The 20,548-nt window shown below is 40.3% G+C and overlaps 1 protein-coding gene and 1 long non-coding RNA gene across 8 annotated transcripts in view; one reads left to right on the top strand and one right to left on the bottom strand.

Annotated features, from left to right (window-relative positions):
- The window catches only part of DPP6 (dipeptidyl peptidase like 6), a 554,044-nt gene that overhangs the window by 138,812 nt on the left and 394,684 nt on the right, over positions 1-20,548 (bottom strand). The gene's annotated exons all lie outside the window — the stretch shown is intronic.
- Positions 5,378-9,601, top strand: LOC121065292. 3 transcript variants are annotated; one of them, XR_005816976.1, is made up of 3 exons: positions 5,378-5,560; positions 8,869-8,988; positions 9,447-9,601. It is a non-coding gene; the product is annotated as an uncharacterized LOC121065292 (long non-coding RNA). The 3 variants fall into 3 exon arrangements; XR_005816975.1 differs by lacking the exon at positions 9,447-9,601 and adding an exon at positions 9,080-9,385; XR_005816977.1 differs by lacking the exon at positions 9,447-9,601 and adding an exon at positions 9,063-9,385.

The following is a 20,548-nucleotide window of genomic DNA, read 5'->3' as shown; positions in this document are numbered from 1 at the left end:
TTTTTTTTTTTTCAACCTGGCTAACTAAGTTAGAGAACTGATGGATCCTACCCAACTTCTGCCTTTGGTTTCAGTTAGGGAAACAATTCTTCATTGCCTACCCTCACTGTGACTACCTGAAAACGGCTGTCATGGTGTATGGTCATGGTGTATCCCACGAGTGTTACGGACACATGAATGATTAAACATAAACCATGGGTTGTCCTGGGATGAGTCAAAGGCAGGTCTAAATCCTACAGGATTCACACAAGCGAATTCACACAGTTCGCTGAAACCTCAACCCACCTGAAACCCACTGAGGACAACATTGGGTCCACAGACCCTGTTCTTCCAAAACTTTGGCATGTTCCCTCCTTATCCATGTTTCAGTCTCTCTTTTTTTTTTTCATTTTTTTTTTCAAACAGATGACCATCCTCCTCACAGTTGTTAACCGTCTTTGTACAATACTTCAAATGTGCAGATGAAAAGTTTTTACACTGTATATATTATTAATAATAAAACAGTCATCTCTTTCATGTCACTGGTTTATAACTAAAATCAAGAAGAAAAAAATCATTTCTGAGAGTGAGGTGAAGCAGATTCTTCAAGGCTAAATTGTTGATGCAATATGGATGATATTTTCCAAATAACAAACTCTGAGACTTAAAATCACCTCAGCAGCACTTCAGAGTCATGAGCAAAGTTCTCAAAGCATCTCTTCCTTTTAATTATGGCATAAATTTTATCAATATCTTTAGCACTGAATAAAAACTGCAGGATCTGAATTAGATTAAGACTTGCATTTGAGACCAGAGTAATGAAGAGAGCTCTTGTTCAGATATGACAGTATTAAATTTTTGTCATTAGTTCTGTGATGTTGTTCAAGGGCATGGCATTTTCATAAGCATGCTTGATTATATTCAGGACTTTAAAATAGTGCTTCATATGATTTATGACTAAACAAACTAAGATTTTTTCAACCTGGAAAAGTACCGATTGAACAGAACTAGAACAGAAGTCCAAAAAGTCATAAGCAGCATGGCAAAGATAAATAATGAATGCTTGTTCCCTGCCTCTTCCAAAATAAATATTAGGAGGCATTAAATAATGACAGCCAGTGGCAAGTTCAACGCAAAGAAAAGGGCTTGCTTCTTCACACATAATGTAAGCAAGCTGTGGAAGTCACAGTCCCTGACTATAGTGGGTGTCCAAACAAGAACTAGAAAATTGGAAGAAAAACCCAGAAAAGATTATATGTTGTGGGGGGAGACACTTTTTAGAAAGTCCTTGAACCAGAAATTCCTGGTCACCAGAAGCATATCCCAAATTATCATCATGAGAAATGTGCTCACTTTTTAAAATCTTTGCTAAGCATTTGCTCATGTCCCAGCCCAGACACCAGAACAGACGATGCCTGGGGTTTGGTCCAGCACAATTTATTTACAGCTTCAACCTCCAGCCTCTGTGCCAGGTCCTGAAGAGACACCTTTGTGCCAACGATTTTGCAGTGATGTGATAAAAGGTATTAACACTCCCTACACACATTTCCCTTTTATATATATCCTTAAGCCATTAACACTGAAGCATCATTTGTTGTATGAGGAAAATATGCAGTCTATATTTTTATTCTCAGATATTCCAGAAAACATGAATAACTGAGAGACAGGATATTACCTAATTATCAGGTATTTTGAAAAAGATTACTGCTTTAATACTCATCCCATGTCAGCAAAAGTTTTTTTTTTTTCTTTTTTTTTTTTTTTTTCCCCAATTACATTCTAAACTCTAAGTAGAAAAAGCTCATTTTAAACATAGCCAGCAAAGCATCTGGATAATTGCAAGCCTCTCAGAATATTTTCTAATTACAGGAAAAACTGACAATGAAAGTTCACCCTTAACTCAAAGTTCAACACTCACGTAAAAAAAGTTTATTAATACAATGAGTCAGTGGCCAGTTAAAACTTGATGGAACTTCCTTGAGCATCACCTGAACTGATGGAAGTTATTTTACTGTTCACAATTACATTACTACTAAACTTTTATTGCTCCCTATACTCCTGATTGCATGTATTGCAAAAAAAATACACTTTGATAAAGTACAAAACTTTAAGATGATTACACAAAAGTTTCTCCATAGTCAGAAGTAGGCAGTGAAAGAATTTTTCATTATTTTATAAAGTGTAATGAGCTTAAAATCAGGTACTAATCCGCTGCATGTACTTCTGATATGAATAAGAAAGGATAAACGAAGCAGCACTGATTTGTTAGGGCAGTAAATCTTGCTATTATATTCAATATGAGCCATCAACACAGCATCTGAATTAATGAACAGAAAATTGGTCTGCTTAAAAAAAGAACAAATTGATCTGCATTATACTCCAAGCAAAACATTGTGAGGTTTAGCTGGTCTGTAAACTGTATTATCTTAGTCCTCAAAAGAATCAGTGAATAATATTCTTGGATTTCTGTTTTGAAATGTGTGATTTGTTTCAGTGAAGGAACATTTATTTAAATGGGACATACCTCAATCAAAGACAAAAAACAGTGCAGCAATCTCTGTCTGTAACGAATTCTGTCCAGCAAGCTGATGAGGGTTTGCAGCCTGATTTATAGCTGTCACCACAGCTGATAAAGGTCATCACTGCATCTCATTTTTTATACCTGCCTTTCTTTGGGGCTGGTGTTCAGTGTAAATGATGCTGAAAAATGTAACTTTCAGGCTTAAAGCCATTTATTCCATTATATAATGAATTTCTTCAACAGCAGAGTTCACTCCGCCAGCTCCTCCCCCTCTCTCAACTTCCAGGAAATTGTCTGCTTGGTGGAACACATTATGTGCCCAGAGTGTAGGCACAGACACGTAGTCACACTTACAAAAGTGACTGATTACAGAAAGCAGTGATTACTAGAAATAACAGAGCAGCCTCAGTGCTGTACAGTCAGTGTGGAGGAATGGGAGCTTCAGCAATATTTTTTTAAAGATAAAGCAAATAAATTAAATTGGGAAACCCAAGCCCGATGATGTATTTGCAGTGTCAGAGTTTCCTTGCTTCTTTGTAAACGTCTTTTTTAAATTTGGGCAGGAAACGTGAATACAGAGAAAACAAACTGAGCAGCCAGGAGCTCCTGTCCCCTGCTATTGCTGGGCTCATGCAGCCTCTCCTTTGGGGTGAAACAAGTCAAAACACTGGCATTAATTTCCTGAGGTTGTGCCAGGGGAGGCTTAGATTGGGTGTTGGGAAGAATTTCTTCATGGAAAGGGTGGTAAGGCAGTGGAATGGGCTGCCCAGGGAAGCGGTGGAGTCCCCATCCCTGAAGGTATTTAAGAGACGTGTGGATGTGACACTGAGGGACATGGCTTAGTGATGGAACTCAGTAGGTTCCATTTGGGAACCCCAAGTTATCAGCTCAACATGCAGAGGCAGCCCAAGCAGCCAGCAAAACACTGGAACACCAGCAAGAGAGCAAGATATCTCACATCATTTGCCATGATATAAAAAAAGGGAGTACAATAATTCATTGAAAAAAATCCTTTATTGATAAACTGACAGATATTAAATCAAATAGGAAGGCTAATTATTTATCATCCCTAATCCAGTGCTGCTCTATTATGGATATCTAAAAGGGGCCAGGCTTAAGTCAGCCACTGCCATGGTTAGAGGAGCTGGAGGAGCACTTGCTATGAGGCAAGCGGGTACAACACTAAATAGTTCGTCACAGAGGACAAGAAGTTCAGGGACAACTTTACCTCTGGAAGGAGTTAGTTTGACTTCTGGCAGATGCAAGGAAGCCAAAGGAATTACACCCAGCTACAGGAACACAGATTTGCATTGGCGTCAATGCTCAAGAATTTATGGCTGTACAGCTCCTGTGAGAGTCTGTAAGCACACATTATTAGAGAAGAGAGACTGGTTTGTAAGATAATAGCAAGGCAGGCCTGTTTTTGAGGAGAATTTTCATTATTTGTCGGAGATTATGGAAAGCAGAAAACAGAATTCTGTGATAAAAGACTTGGGGTGGGGGGGAATAAGAAGTTAAATCCAGCTCTAGAACATGCTGTTAATAAAATCATAATTTTCTATTAGTTTACCAACTGATGAAAGAAAAATAAGGAACAAAAAGTGATAAAATTCCCATGCAGCAAATAGCAGGAACAGTTAGTGAAAAACAGAAGGCAATATCAGGGTTGTTAGGAGAGCTCCAGTCATTTAGAGCCACAGACTTAGAGGAAAAGGCAACTTCTCAAGTGCTGTGGCTTCAGATCAGCAGACATGAAAGATAATTGAGTGAGTCTCAGTCTGATGAAAGTCAGCGTCGGGGGAATTATTGTTCTCAATCCCTAAGATTAAGGGAGATTGGTGAATAAGAGAAACCTAAGTCCTGAAGTTGTTCCGAACTGTATGAGATAAATGAGACTCTGGATTGTGGCGTGACCAGCGAGGCTAGCAAATGAATTACGCTGTGACCAGAGGGCAAAGGGCAGCATGCCCTGCGGGAAACGAGGTGGCATTGCAATGGGCCATGTGCAAGACTATTACTGCCATGGGACCAGGCACTATTTAGTCATTTCTCACCCCTGCTGCAGTAGCAAGATATTTTCCTACCCTTTTCACTGGGGTTAAAAAACCTGGAAGAGTCCTCTGAGCTTTGCAAGTGAAAATAGCGCATCCTGTTCCACGCAATGAGGCCAATTACTGCAGCTGGAAACAGGTGAAGAGCCCGATGTTTTCATCCCCTCTTCCAAAAAAAAAAAGCTGTCATGGGGTTTCTAATGGCCCAGAGCACTGAAGGCTTCAAGACACAGGGGCATTGCTCGGCAGCAGGCGCTTACTGAAATGCCTGCACTAGCCGAGGGTTTCTCAGAGCCCTCCCTGGCAGGTGTTGCTCAGGCACAGCACCCCAGCAGCGACCAGCTCACACAAGATAATAGGAAGGAAGCATACAGCAGTGAGGCTGTTGGTTTTTCAGACTGAGTTGTTGTTTTCAGGCTGGAGACTCTGCGTATTATAACCACATTCACTCAAAAAAACTCATGAAGATGAGGGAATGGAATTTTTTTAAAAAAAAAGGAAAAAAATGTTATGTTTGTGTAGCATCCTAAAAAGTTTTCAGTGAGCCCCAGCACTGCAGATGGAAACGAGAGTAGGGAAAAGAGTGGGTGGTCTTCTTGGGTGGGCTCGGGCACCCCACAGCCCTCACCCCCTGCACACACACCAGGGCCAAAGAGAAGGGTCAGCCTCGATAAAGCAAATCCAGATCATCCACAGCAGACCTGCAGCACACAGGAAGAAAAATACCATCTTGTAATGATGCCAGTGTTTGCAGGCTTGGGGGTGGCTGCCGTTTTGTGTTGAAATTCGGTATATCACCATGGGAACAGCATCAAAACAAAAGCAAGCACCCAGACGCAGGCTGGGCAGGGGTGGGTGTTCACTGCTGGGACTGCCACATTCACACCCACAAACCAGCCCGTGAGGCAAAACCCTGGGATGAAGCAGCCCATAAGTGCTAGGCAAAGCAACAGGCTTATACTTGATGCGGAGACATCCGAACAGCTCATGTGAGCATCTTGTGTGGCAGGTAAATTGTGGGATGTTTAGGATTTTCTAGAAAAAAGTGTTTTCTGTGTGACAAGGGGGAGGAAAAAAGGGCAAGCAGAGGTGAAGAGGCTGCTGTGTGTGGCACCAAGATGTTAAAAAAACAACAACAACAAAAAAAACAAAACAACTTAATCCTGCCAGCTGCAGTCCACTGTGTTCAGAGACTGATATTCAGAGAAAGAGCCTTGGACTCTGGGAAATAATGGAAGCAAAGAGGAAAAACTACCAAAAACGGTAAATGGAGGAGAGAAAAACTGTCAGGAAAACAACAACAACAACAACAACAGCAAATGTTAACAAAAAATACCAGACACGGAAAAAAACTTGAACATGATATAGGGGGGGAGAACAACAAGCACTGCAAAGCTTAGAGAAATGTTTTCTTGCCTCTGTTTTCATGAAAAGGGAAATGGTGACTTATTTAGTGGGCCTGCAGGGTGACTGTCTCACTTGGGGCAGGATCTGCCTAACGGGAGTCCAGCAGCCTGGAATGGCAAGGAGTCACCCCTGGGCCTGCACTTGGACAATTCACAGGAATACTCAGTTAGCAAATGGTAGGGCCATGCATGCTCCCTAGCTGCTGTAACACCTCGCGGCAGAGAATCTAATGGGAAATAAAAGCACAGGCAATCCTCAGCAGATTCAGCTCATTCAGGTGTCCAGAATGACTCGGTCCCAAATTCAGGTAGAAAAGGAGAATGCTGTGCTGACTCATTTAATAGTACAACCTGTGGTTCTTTCAAGACATGCTGCAGTGTACCTGTTTGATATTTATCACATGTACTCATAACACCTGGATCTGAAATTCCCTGCCCAAAGCACAAACCAAGCTTGTTTTGATACTGAGCTGCTTCCCAGAGAGAAAATTCAGAAGTGGCTTTCCGTCTCCTGTCCCCTGGTGTAGCAGTAAGCTGGCTTTGGAATAACAGAGAGAGAAGGGAGGGAAGGAGCACAAGTGGTGAATGGCAACGAAACCCCATTTCCATACCCACAGCTTCATCCCACCCTCAGCAAACCCTGGGCCTTGGGGATGGCCCCTGTAGACCTTGGCACGTGTAACTCGCTACAGACCCTTATCGCCCTACTTTTTGTCTTCTATCCACCTGACCTCCACCAGCAACTCCTTTTTCTTCGGTCTTGCTACTCCACAGTGCAGAAATAAGCAACAGTCTGTTTTTCTTTGTGATGCTGATGCAAGGGAACAACAGGGGATGGAGAACAGCTTGGCTTTAACAACATTGCTACAGCCTTTAATTCCAGGAGACAACTGAAATCCCATTTTTATCTTCCTGGCATTATGCGTCATTATCCTTTTACTGTTTCAAGCACTTTTTTAAAAAAAAAAAAACACACGTGAGAAGTAGAAAGGGAAACTTGAAACAGGTGATTTACTGTAATTTAGCTAAATGCTGTATAACACACTGCATTGGTACATTAAGTAAGTGCAACATGAGAGAATGTGCTTTATCATGCAAGAAGTGTTTTTAATTGCTCATTACTTCAATGCAGTTGTACTTGGTGCACCAATATAGTGCTTTTACAGTTGTGCCAGTAAAATAAAACACAGTTATAGCTCAGAAATATTCCCATATCAAGGTGCATCTCTAGCAGGCTTGTAAATTAACTTGTCAAAACCTCAAGGAAGGCTGAGTCCTGGGAAAACTTAAAACTATAAAAATCCATAACACCATTCTGTTTCTCTCTTTTTTTTTTTCCTTTTTTTTTTTTTTGACTAACCTCAAATCTTTTAAGATCCCAACTAAAAGAGAAAGAAAAAAAAAAGAAAAAGAAAAAAAGCTTATTGAGTCTATTCAGTCTCATTGAGAAAAGGCTAGGAACTAAGCCCTAAACCCTGTCTGTGCACACCTTTGAAATCTCAGTCCCAAATTTGAAGCTAGGTACAGTTCTGCAGCTGCGCCTCATTTGCGAGACTGAACTCCTCTTCAAAGAGCCCCAATCTGGCAAATCTGTATGTAGAGATCATGGCTCAGTGGCATAGGCATGAAAAGCTGAAGTCCATGTGAGAAACAGAGAATATATTTCAACTTCAAATAGCTCCTCTTTCCATTCTCTACCTGCTTTTTTAATTCATGCATGGAAAAAGGAGACAGACTGTAACCAGGGAAAAAAAAAAAAAAAAAAAAAAGAGAGAAATCCTCTAAGTAAATCCATTTTGACTCCATACAGGGCAAATCAACCCCCTTACAAAACAAAATCCTACCAACAATAGCAAAAATATGCAACTCATTGCTGCTTTCCCTGTTTCATTGTGAGAGATGGCAGCAGCACAAGGACTTTGAAGCACCCTGAGCTGTCTTTGGCCTATTCCAGAGTAGAGGAATCTTCCTAAAAATTTCTCTGCCATCTTCTGTTTCAGTTCAGTTGTGCTCATACCAAGTGCTCTTCAAACCCTAGGAGTTACAGCAGGAAAAATGAGAATGACCCTAGGTCACCGAGTCTGGACAGCTGGAGATTCCAGATTATACTCATCACTTCGATTTCCTGCCAGAAACTTCCCACTTTCAGCACAGATCAGAAGCCATTTAACCCTAAAGAGCTAATTTCCAAGGAAACAGTCCCAGAACACATTTATCCATACACCATCTATTTTTCATAATCTCACCATGCATCTAAACAGGAAAACAAAATGCAAATAATGGATAACACACAGCAGCTCATTCCAGCTTGTGCAATGTGAGGGATGCTGTGGCACCGACTTTATCGGGAATATAAAGCCTCAAGAGCTATTGCCACCATAGCTACCAGCTGACGTGACAGCCACCATCCCCACCTTGCCAGCAGGGTGCAGACAGCCTTGCTCCAAGCACCTCTTGGAGCTGCAGCATCGCTTGGTGACCCCCTCTTTTCTCTGCCAAAAGCACCAGCTCTTTTCTGCTTCATTTAGGTCATCTTCACACAGGGGAGCATATAACCCTGAGTGTTACATGTAAATGTAATAATGCATTTGACACTGAGAAAAAAAAAGGAATTCATGAATAAATTTTCATTAAAATGTGAACCCACAGTTTGCTTTCTTAATTCCTCCATGCATTTCCTCGGCTCCTTCTCCTTGCCCCCAACCCAATTACACTTGTGAGTGACCATGACAGAAAAAAACATGTAAAATGGTTGTTTGTTTGCTTGTTTTTCCTTTTTCTTACTATTATTGTAGGCAGAGTGCTGAAATTTCAGTACCAGCTGAAGGAGATCTTTGTGCATTAACAAGCAAATTTACTATGTGCACAGTTCTGGATAAATTTTTAATTTTCGTTCCATGCAATATTGCAGGATCCCTTTTACATTACCTTATTTCAGACGTGTCTAGCATGCTATGACTGAAGTCCAAGAGCAAAAAGAGTGCGACAGAGCTGCAGCTGTCACCCTCACGCCAGACCTTTGAAAGTCGAGGTAAGACATTAGATACAATAACCTACCCGCTCTTGTTACCGGTGTGCGGTTACGGGATTTGGGCTGGTCACAAGAGGGCACTGTGTTACAGAGCCGATGGAAACACCTTCAATAGATGTGACGGGCCGTTAATGAACGTTTGGACGTGATATTGGCAGACGACCTAGCGAGGAGCACTACCTGAAGCTGAACAGACTTCCAAGTGCAAGGGAACAGCTACCAGAAAAAGCAGTTTCCAATTAGACATCCAAATGAATCGGCTTTAAATTAATTGTCAATGACAAAATGAAATTAATATCAGCTAAGTATATAGCTTTCCTGGAATACCTCAAATCTGTTTGCCTGCGGTGACCAGACCACCTCCCACAGACAGCCCCACAGTGAATCACAAAGGTGAATCACAAAGTGATTCACTGAATTTCTTATTCCATCTCGTTCTTATTCCCATTCTCACCAAGGAACCAGTACCTTGCACCGTTCGCTGCCCTGCCCAATATCAGTTTTGAATCAGCGGTGGTTTGCTGCTAAGAGGGCAAACATGCTGATGCAGATGCTGAAGCAGAAGAGCAGATATAAGCACCCAATTTAAATGCAATGAAGTAAATGAGATTACACCAAAAGAATGATTGGTCCTTTCTTGATTCCTACAAAATCTTTGGTCCAAAAGTATCTTCTTAATGGTTTCTCAATGTGTTAAAAACTTTCAGTCAATAGCTTTAAAACCAAAGGATGCCCTTTGTTCTTATTTAATGAATATGTCCTTACTTCTTCATGTTTTCCTTTATTTCCCTTATTATTACATCATTTCTTTGTCACTCAGGGCAATACTTCTCTTTATCATGAATGTCCATGAGCCTCTCATGGTCTTTATCCTACTGTGGAAAATGTCTATTCCCACTACAATCTATCACTTTTGGATGGAGCTACCAAAATTCACTGTGTTGATTAAGGTCCTTCAAACTGGTAAATACAGGCTATATTCAGTACTGTTTTCTCCTGACTACAGTCCTATATCATTTCCCTTAAAAAATGATTGCAACAAAAAATTGATTATATGTTCTCAGCTTCCTGTCCCGGAAAGAAAAAAAATAAATGCCAAATATGGAATTCTAACAAACTGTCCCCCATTTTTCATACTCAGATCTATTTTGGATTGATAATTTAGCCATGTTGGCCATTCTGTGTCTGTTAAGAAAAAAGTCAGAAATACTACAATTATAGGTATATAAATCTACTTATAAAAATATCTCCCTACGTAAGACATTAAAAAAAAAAAAGAAAATAAATAAAAAAATAAGTGTGTGACTGGTAACCCCTGCTCCTGACCTTTGGCAATATGGTTAGCAGAACCAACCTTAAGGCAAATATCCATAACATGTAAGTGGACTGCTAATGTATAGGCCTCCCCCATTCTCTCTCCCCTTCCCCTTCTCTACCTTTTTAGGACAGGGAGTGAGAGAGGAGGGTGGTAAAGCTGAGCTACCCACTGGTGCAACACCACCACACAGCTAAATGCTTCAAGGCAAAAGACAATAGTAAACTCTTTCAAATTCTGCCCATGAAATTAAAAGCTGGAAGAAGGAAAATGCTGAATAAATGGAGCAAATATATTTACGTATATATTCTTTGTAATATTATTAAAAAAAAAAAAAAAAAGTGATTTTGAGAATGCATGAATTTTTATTTTTTTATTTTATTTTTTTTTAGTGTCACAGAGTTCATACTCCACTGGGAAGGAGAATAAGAAAGTAAAAGAAACTTCCAAATTATTAATAAGGACCATGGCTTATGCATGTCCTCCAAGAAATACGTCTTGTAAAATGAGCCAGTCCATCAGCCAAAGCAATAAAAAACAGCTGCGGCAGCAGCTTTTTGTGTCCCTGCTCATGTACATGAATGCCATCACAGCAGGGACTGTCACAGGGAGAACCACCAGCACCAGCAGGTTCGGGGAATGGTTTGGGGAATTTCACTGTGAAATAGGAAAATAGGACTGATGAGCTGAGAATAAGCATTTATAAGGTTGATAATAAATTTGACTACTGGAAGGATTTCTGGGTGCAAAAATGGTGTTGTTTTTTTTTCCAAGTCAGTAAAACTTGGACAAACCCAAGTTTCTTTTCATCCCACCTGTAGGTACCATGGTATTCAGATTTTCCTACAGAAAGTGTATAAGGTCAGTACTTCCCAGCAGCACCTGGACTGACTGCTTCTGCATAATTGCAATGAGCCCAAAGTCTCTCTGAATTGCCGGATTTACCACCCTGTAACATATAGTTGATTTTTAGCAGGTCCAGTGCATGCCAAAATAAACATCATTTAGGCAGTAAATCCAAAATATCATGCTTTATGGGCAAACTGCTTTCGAGCTGAAATTATTTTCTTCCCTTCTTGACTTGAGCTTTTGAAATTCCCCACTGCCATTTTACTAGATTTCATTTCCTTTTACCATCCACATCACTGAGTGAGCTCTGAAGCTGACTGTCTGGATTTTGTGAGTTATTACAAACCTAAAGCATTGACAAATCAACTATAGGGCTTCAAAAGAACCTGATATTTTTCAAAAGTCTTTTCAAACAAAATTAAGTGTTGGATTATTTTCCTTTACTTTCCAAATATTCTTAGCCTTGGGGGGCCATTCACATACAGTTTTAATAGTCTCTTTAAGAACTAAAAAAATAAAAAATAAAAAATAAAATTATTTTCTGTTCAACCTAAAGTAAATATTCTTGTAATTCCCCAGAAGCTTTAGTGAAGAGGGACTTTAGGTGAAGTATCAACAGGAAAGCTTGGCACCATACCCAGCTGGCAGGGTTGTGAAGGCAAACTCCCTGCCTGGCCATACACAAATCTGGTTACATCATCATCTCTTTCTCTCTATGAAAGAAATTTATTGTAAGAAGTTTTTTCCCCACTCTCCTTTTCTTGCATTTTCTTTTCTTTCTTTCTTTCTTTTCTTCACCTTTGATGCCTTACCTTGAGTTCTTTCCCTGCTAAGCATGATATTAGAAGTCGCTTTTAAGAGGTGTTACTCTCCTATAATCAGAGATTATTTCACAGCATGCACAACAACTTCTGTCTCAGCATCACTTACAGGATCACTACATTTTCTACCAGAGATTATTCCTTGTTGCTGGCAGTAGAAAGAGATATCAGCAAAGCAACCAGTTTAAAACCCTGGGATATGTGTATGGAACAGCATTGTCTTCATGTAAATCTGTGAAAGTCATGCTGGGGACATATATCCCAAGTTTTATGGTACTGTGTACAGCATGGTACAATTTGGCACCAGGTCATATAGAGTTTCTCTCTAGTGTAGTGCAAAAGGTTCTGCCTTTTCTTTGGGGTCAAACAAGTTGTACTACACCTACGAACTTGGCTTAAAATGTCATGAAACTGAAATCATTTGAATATATTTAAGAAGCCAACCCCTAATATTTCTGTGTAGTGACAATCCCATTGTCTCAAAAATGACACTCTAGAGATGGAAACCATTCAAGACACAATGAAGATGATCCAAATACCAGTATAAGGACCATCAAGCAAAACAAATGTGAGCTAACTCCCAAGTAAGCAAAAGGAGACAGTTCCTTGTGCCGTAGGTCTTACGCTTATGAAACTCCTTGATGAAGGACACAAGGGATGCAGAAGGCTCTGGAGGACAGTTGGTAAGTTACTTGGAAGAGAAATATATTTGGAGTTACTAAATAAATAAACCACAAGAGGATCTGGTATTCCCCTGACCTAAAAAGTGTGCGAAGCTTGTTGCACTTCCTCATTCCTGTACATGACCGTATCGACACTGATGGAAACAAGATTTGGGGATGGGCAAACCTTAGGTCTCTTCCATTCTTAATTAAATTTTCACTGATGTGAGATTTGTATATCTATATTTTAAAGTATAATTATATTCCCTTGATCAAGGATAATTATTTCACTCTAAATTTCTTTTAATGAATTATATATATAAGCTTAGTACTATTTCTTGTAATAATAAAAAAAAGTACTGCTTCTTATATGTTCATCAGCTTAATGCAGTCAGGAGATGCAAACTCACCAGAGGCTTTCTTTCTTAGATAAGTAAATCTTTGCCTATTAAAATTTCAATCACAAATATCTGATGTAAAGTTTAATCTCTGATTTATGAAATTGCTGTATCAGGGGATATATTTATTTAATGTTCATTTAAAGGGGGGAAGTGGAAAAATACATACCACTCTAATTATTCTTGGTGAGCACTCCATGTTCAGCAAGTGTCCAAGAGCAGTGGAGCAAGCTGATGGAAAGCTCCTGAGTTAAGAATACATGTTTTGTACCAAGTCAAAACCTTCAACAAGGAAGCAAAGTTAGGCAGGGCAGTGGAGAAAATGGAAAATTACCTTGGTTTAAAATAAAATAATAATAATAAAAAAGCAGGTTGTTTCCTACAGAATGGAGGGCTTTTATGATGAACTGTGTGGACAGATTCCAGATCTCTGGAATCACTATTGAAGGTACCAGCAGTGTTGTTGTAATCAGTATCGGCTGATTAACAAGAGGCCCCAAGCACCTTGAAGAGCTCTCCTTTCTTATCAGCCCTCCCTCTCATGTACTTCTTGCTCAGCATATCCTGCAATTATGCAACACATTTCTTCCTTTTTTTTTTTCCCCTAGATGTTCCTCTCCTAGATTTTCTTTTCCCAAAACATTTCCATTCTTGCACCCACCTGATCATTAGGAAAATCTTCAGCAGGTCCATGCAAACCCTTATTCTTGATGTTCCTTAGCTGAGGTTCAGAACTGAATTCCCTATCTATCTGTCCAGATTTTCTCAGTAGTGACAGATCTAACCGAAATACATTCCTTACTTCCTCCCAAGGCAACTCTACCCATGGCCAGATGTACAGGCAAGGGAGAAGACCACCACCCTCTGTTGCATCTCACCATCACCTGGGAGCTGGGTACATGCTGCTTTCCTTTTCTCCCTCCTCTTTCCCTTCTGTGCTATACACATCTGAAGAGACAGAGAAAAATGAACAAACAAAAATGCAGCACAACAAATTTATTTGGTACAAATTCAACCACTCCGGCTGCAGTTATGACCATCCTTTTACAGGCTTATCAAATGCAATTTCCATCACAGCAGTTCCCCCTTTCCCTGGGGCTGGGGACAACTGGGAGCTCCTGGTTGCTCGCTTTGCAGGTGTAAAACCTGGGGAAGAGTATTTATCAGCATCACACTGAACCTACAGCTCTTCACCTGGAGCTTTAACTAACACACACCAAGAGAACACCTAATCCCTCTCCCAGTCAAATCCCTGTAAAACCAGCACATCTCCCTCATCTCTGAAAGCAGCAGGTTTTGATTTCGAACCACTTTAAATGAGATGAAAAACCAGGTCCCTTTTTAAATGGATTCAAACTGTTAAACACGTAGGCAGAGCTGGAGAATGCATTTCTTTTCTTTCAGCAGCAGAAACACTGCTGATGTGAGCTGCATCTTCTAAAGTCCCCCATGGGCACAGCAGCTCCCTATGGCATAGTGCTGTTTCTCCCCATTTCCATTCCTGCTGTTCTCCTTTTTTTTTTTTTTTAAAAAATCAAAAGCCTACCCCCTCTGAACTGAGTGCAGCTGCAGGAAGCCTAGAGGGGTAGAGAAAGCCAACACTGAATTTCACAGCTTTGTCTCAACCACCAGCCATATAAAACTGCCATGCACCTTGGTGCAGCACAAAGAATGACAATGGGGAGACACAAAGCAAGGCAGCTTCTATCCAATCTCCACAGATTTTAACCTCAACTCTGCAAATAAATTTAACACACACAAGAGCCCAGGTGCTCCTTGTTTTCACACGTGTTGCAGCTTCAGATTGTTCCCCACAGATGCTCTTCGCTGTCAGACACCATCGTGGCAGGAGGCACTACCTCACTTCTGAGTTACTTGGAGAGAAAAACACTAATTTTAGTGGAGCCAGGCATGAATGCAAAATGGGGAATCTCTTTTTGTGAATGGATATAAGAAGTCTAGGAAATGTTTGCTTGTCTAACATGTGAGAGTGTGACCATCACACTGCATGTGAGGGAGAAGTCTGCTTTTCCTGCTCTTTTAAAAATAATGTCAGTAGGAACAGAATTAGGCAGTTATCTGGAGTGGATGTTAGCAGAGCTCAAATAAGAAAGAAAAATCCAAGGACATCCCCTGCATCTTCCAGCCATCTTTCACTCTTTAATTGGTCCCTATAAGGTTACCCAAACAACTGAGTGTATTTTGCAGCTCTTTGTGAGACATGCCTTAATGGCCTAAGACACAAGATCACATTACTGACTTCCAGGCTCATTTTCATCATTTCCACAACTCCAGCCCCTGCTCCTGTTCATAACCCCAGGACCCTCCCCTCATGCATTCACCCCCAGTAACTCTGCAGCCTGTGCTCCCCGCTACATCACCCTGCCAAACCCTCTCCATCACTCGCCTCCTTTCATCTCACTTCTCAAAGGTGATGTTCACACCACCAGTTTTGTCCCTGTGCTGGCCTCTTCACTCAACTTGGCATGATGCAGGGACACAACCACAAAGCTACTGCACTGAATGTCTGAGATCACATATGGCTTTTGCACGTGGGTGTAAAATACTAATTGACCATTACAGTGTTACTTCTGCTTTTCTAGGGTGGGATATTTTTCACAAATAGGACTTTCTCCAGTGTATTTCTCCCTCCAAATTCAGAAACCAACAGACGATTTTCTCAGTCTACCAGCCAAACATATGCCCCACCAGCACCCCAGCACTACAGAGATGCTGAACACAGAGGCACTTCTACAGCCAAGCTACAAAGCTGCTCTCCAGCTTGTTTCTGCAGACTGCATTAATTTTTAAAAGAACTAAATTGATTTTTCATTTCACTCTCTCTAGCAGCAATGAACAAAATAGCTACATGGCTGAAATGCTCTCCTCCACAGCCTATTATAGTATGTTAAAAAGCCATTAATTCCATGGTTTCCTGTCTTTAGTGAATAGGTTACTGTCATTGCTGAACTTAAGCAAGTGCACAGCAGCTGCAAGGCAGGGAGCAAGGCAAACTCCTTTCAGTGCTCTCAGAGTAAAGATTTTACTCTATGAAATCCCTGCAGATGATGATCCAGGATGAGTCTTAAAATCAAAATTATGGTTCAAAGGGTTTAATACATTCCTCTCTTCTTCCCCACTGTAGCAGTGTTGATAGAGCGTGAGCCTTTATTTCTTCTTCTTTGGCAATATAGGATGGCATTTTGTAAGGACATTTAGGTTAAAAAAGCAATCAACCATCACTAAAGCACATGGACACTTTCACCGACACCAACACTACCTCAAAATTCACTGTGTACTTACTTAACTAGCATACATATGTTCATAGATCACCATTCATGTATCTCAGAGCTGTGGGGCTCAAAGTTCACCAAAATCTTTACCACCACAAACTCCCGTACTGTGCTCCAGGTGGCTTGCTATGCATCTCAGAAAATATTTCAAGAGTGATTGGAAAGCCAGAATGCTCACAAAAACATCACAGAAACAAACTGCCATGACATAGGATATGAGGTTTAGCACACCTGAACTGGAAGTGTGACAAGTTTTCATTGAACCAAGCTCAGCAAACACATTCTCTCAAGTGATTTTAACACAAAATTAAAATACGTTAAAATTAACTTACTAGTATCTCTGTTTAGCATGGTGGGCAATGAAGCAAAAATTCCGATAGAGTAACCCAATTTTCTTTATGTCTTCACCAAATTTACACTAACAAAAACATCTGTGAACAGTTTGCATTTATTTAGGATGAGAGTTGGGGCAGGTGTGTGGCCCTCATCTTGTAGCACCTGCAGAGCACACGCAAGACCAGAATCTGTTTCTCTGATGAGAAAGACGAAGATGAGCTTTCCTTTCATGCCAATGGCCTAACCCTGCTAAGCACAAGGCTCCTGCCCCCATGCAATTCATTTGGTCTCTCTGATGTGGTCAAGTCCATGGAGGAGCTAGCCAGAGAAGCCTGCACTCCAGCTAGTTGTATTACAGCTCTCTAACTATGCAATTTTAGTCTCCAGGACTGTCAAAGCAGCATCTTAACACAACCATTTTTTCACAACGAAAAATATTAGCACTTACAAAGTTCTCCATATCTATGCAAAGCAAACGATAAATAATTCATTCACTCCACGTGCATCTGCATTGTTTGAAATGCATCAGTGCTTTTATCAATACAGTGCAATGAATTTACACTGTACAGAATAGACTTGGGGGCATTTGGGCTATCCAAGTATTGTTGATCTGAGCATTATTATTAAAGGTAAACTGAAATAAATTACCTCAGTTACTGCAAGACAATTTTTTTCAGCATGGGAAATAAAACTTATTAGTTCTAGATCATTAAATTCAATATTAGACTTAAAAAGAGCCTAGAGAGTCTATAATGTTATTAGTAAAACATGCAATAAAACATATGTGACTGAGTATTAAAGATAAAAGAACAGCTCTATTATATTTAGATATTAGTTATTAGTGCATTTTTCAGGACTGATGTAAACGCCCAGCTGCCATTCTCAGATGCAAGCTAGGCACGCAGCCCTTCTGGCTCTTGCTGAGGTGCAGGTTTCCAAATAACTAAACCATTTCTGAAAATGCCATTCAGAGCCTTTTGCTAAGTTACCCACTATTCCCCTTCAGATAAGAATAAATGATATTTTGACAGCGTTTCAACTGCAGCAAATGGGCAAGGAACTCGGACAGCAGGGCTTAATTTTCAGGTTTTCGTATTAGTCAGCTTTCTCCAACCCTGAAGGTAACCTTTGGTTTCCCGTGCTCCTCGCTGCTCGAGTACATTGTACTTTTCATCTCATCCTCTATTCTTTTTGTTTGGTTACAGCCTCTCTGCAAGGACTGTCTCGCCGTGTCTGGCACAAAGGAGATGTGCTCCTGGTTGGAGCTTCCAGTCATTAACGTTCAGCCCCAAATCCTGACAACAGCCACCGCAATACACACTCTGTCTTGCAAGATGCCAACAGCTAGGCTGGAAAAACATCTTCCAAGAAGTAAGTAACAATGGCAGGCCACACCCAATCAGCCGCAATAAGCAGGGGTTGTGTATTATAGACTGCTATTATGTTTTTCTAGCAGCAGCAGCAACCAAGTACTTTCTGTGCGTGCAAAATCTATTTGTCATTACATACAAAGAAGAAATGATGAGCATAAGCCTCCATGAGTGGTATAACACTTCTGTCTCTACTGCTTTCTTAGGCATTGGACATGATTCTGCCTCCTGTGAGAAGGGAGGAGAGCTCCTGGGGCATGCAGGGGCAGATTCACAGCTGGTGAGAATTGCTGCAGCACCTTTAGGCCACAGTGACAACACTCATAACCTGACCGGCTTCTCAGGCTGGGTCCAGGCAATGACTATCAGTTATTGTCCAGATGGCTGAGCAGTTCTGCTGGAAGAAATACCAGCACCCTTTATGCCAGTTTTGGTCTACCATTACAGAAACATAGCAGCTTCCCAGCAAGCTTCTCAGAAACCTGAGCTAAAATCCCATGTCAAGGGGAATACAGAAAAAGCCTAGCAATTGTGAAACCTAATTACAAAGTAATGTGGAGCTTGAAAGCAGAACTGCTAAGCAGTTAGAGACTTGCCTAACGATTAGGCCATCTGTCATCTGCAAGTGAGCTAACAAAAGGCTGCACAGGACACTTGTGGCACTGTACGGAGGATATGCAAACGAGGAAGTGTCCAAATAGAGCGTTTAAGATACACAGTATGAAATGAGCTGCTAATTGGGGTTCGCATGCATGCTTAGCATATGGACAACATAATTATAGTTGTACAGTTAAGGGAAGTTTACACTAGAGGAAGAGAATGGAACGGCGCAGGGTGCGAAGCAACAACCAGAGCACGGTACGAGGAAAGGAATGGATGAGTCTGGCAGAGAGATGCTTTTTGGATTCTTTGCACTTAAATTGCTGGGCAGGGGAATGCAATTTGGTCACTAGAACAATCTCAAACTTCTTATATTATAATACTATATACCTACTGTACTATACCATATATACCATATACTGTACTGTATGCACAATGTTACTGTGAAAAGAGAAACCTTCACAACAATGCCATTGTTAACTTATGCTACAAAGCATATCTAAGCAATAGCAATCCATGGAAGATGTGGAACTAGAAATATACTCTTGAGCAGTTGACTCTGGTTTATGAATTACGTTGGTCCCCTATAGATTTTTTTTTTTTTTTTTTGACTCAGTAAGAGCAACGTTTGGGGCTGTGGAAGACAGTGAATGCAGCAGCTGATTAAACAAAATATTCTTTCCTCTCCATAAACCACTGGATAGAGATGTAAACTGGAATTAGAAATTACTGCAGCATCACAGAAATGTTAAGAGTTTCAAAGTTCCATCTTTGGCATATCTCTCACTTCATGCAAGTAAATTTAATTGAAATTCTAATAAAAAAGATGCAGCCATATTCATAAATCAGCCTTGAGTTGCAATTTGAAGCTGAGGGAAAGCGTGTAGTCTTTGCATTGGATGTGTAGTTATGTCAGCTTTGAAACTGGTTCTCTTTTTACTTTTCTAGCTCCTTTGAAATCAATGGAATGACAGAGCTATCGATCTGAAATATGTTATTTCCACTTGCCCACCGTGAATCAAAAAAAATGCTTAAACATCAGTTCATCCCGTCAATTCCAGTGAGTTTTCAGAATATTTTAAATTGCCACCCTGAAGAGAAATACTTATCTGCTTTGGAAATGTAAAGGAAGGAAATATAGTTTTGAAGAGCTGAGAGGACTGAATTTTGCAGATCTCTGAATGATTGTGGTATTTTGCTACATAACTAACAGGATGAGAAAGGAAGCAAGGATAGACCACAGGTATTTATGTTTTGTGCAGATTATCCACTAAACTATGCTAAAGTCGCTCATTTTGTGACTGTTAAATTGGCAATTTTTCTCCTAAGCCTTTTCAACACACTTGCTGTACTAGGTTTTATTAGTTTGGCTTGGGTGTTTTCAGACAGACTTTCATTTGCTCTTAAACTCAGAACATGAAACCGATAGGAATGTGTGCTTGGAAGTCAGGCTATTGGTCTTTCATCTTGCTTATGAGGGACCTTGACCAAGATTTTACCATTTAGCCAGGTAGAGAGAGCTATGAAAAGCAACTATAACTCAGAAAAGTAATTAATGTAAAATGGCTATGGGTACTTGCATGAATGACATTGCAGATTGGAAACTTGCTCTCAAACCTCAAGTTACTTGGGTAAATCTACAGAATATCTATTGGCTTAAAAAATGTCTCTAGCTGTATTAAAATCAATATCAGTAATATTAGAAACACAGTGACAAAACAAGTATTTTAGAAAATATTTAGGCAGGTTTACATAATACAACTTCATACTTCTCTTGTATGAAATGATATTTTAACAATTGTAGATCAGGCAAGATCTATGTTAAGTTGCACTGGAGTCAGTGAAAGCACATGGAAAGAGGGAAATAAAGTTAAAAACATGCCAGGATTGGACTCTCAATGAAAGTGCATATGGCA

The sequence above is a fragment of the Cygnus olor genome, chromosome 2, assembly GCF_009769625.2.
Source record: "Cygnus olor isolate bCygOlo1 chromosome 2, bCygOlo1.pri.v2, whole genome shotgun sequence".
NCBI lineage: Eukaryota > Metazoa > Chordata > Aves > Anseriformes > Anatidae > Cygnus > Cygnus olor.
This window is presented reverse-complemented; position numbering and strand designations above follow the sequence as displayed.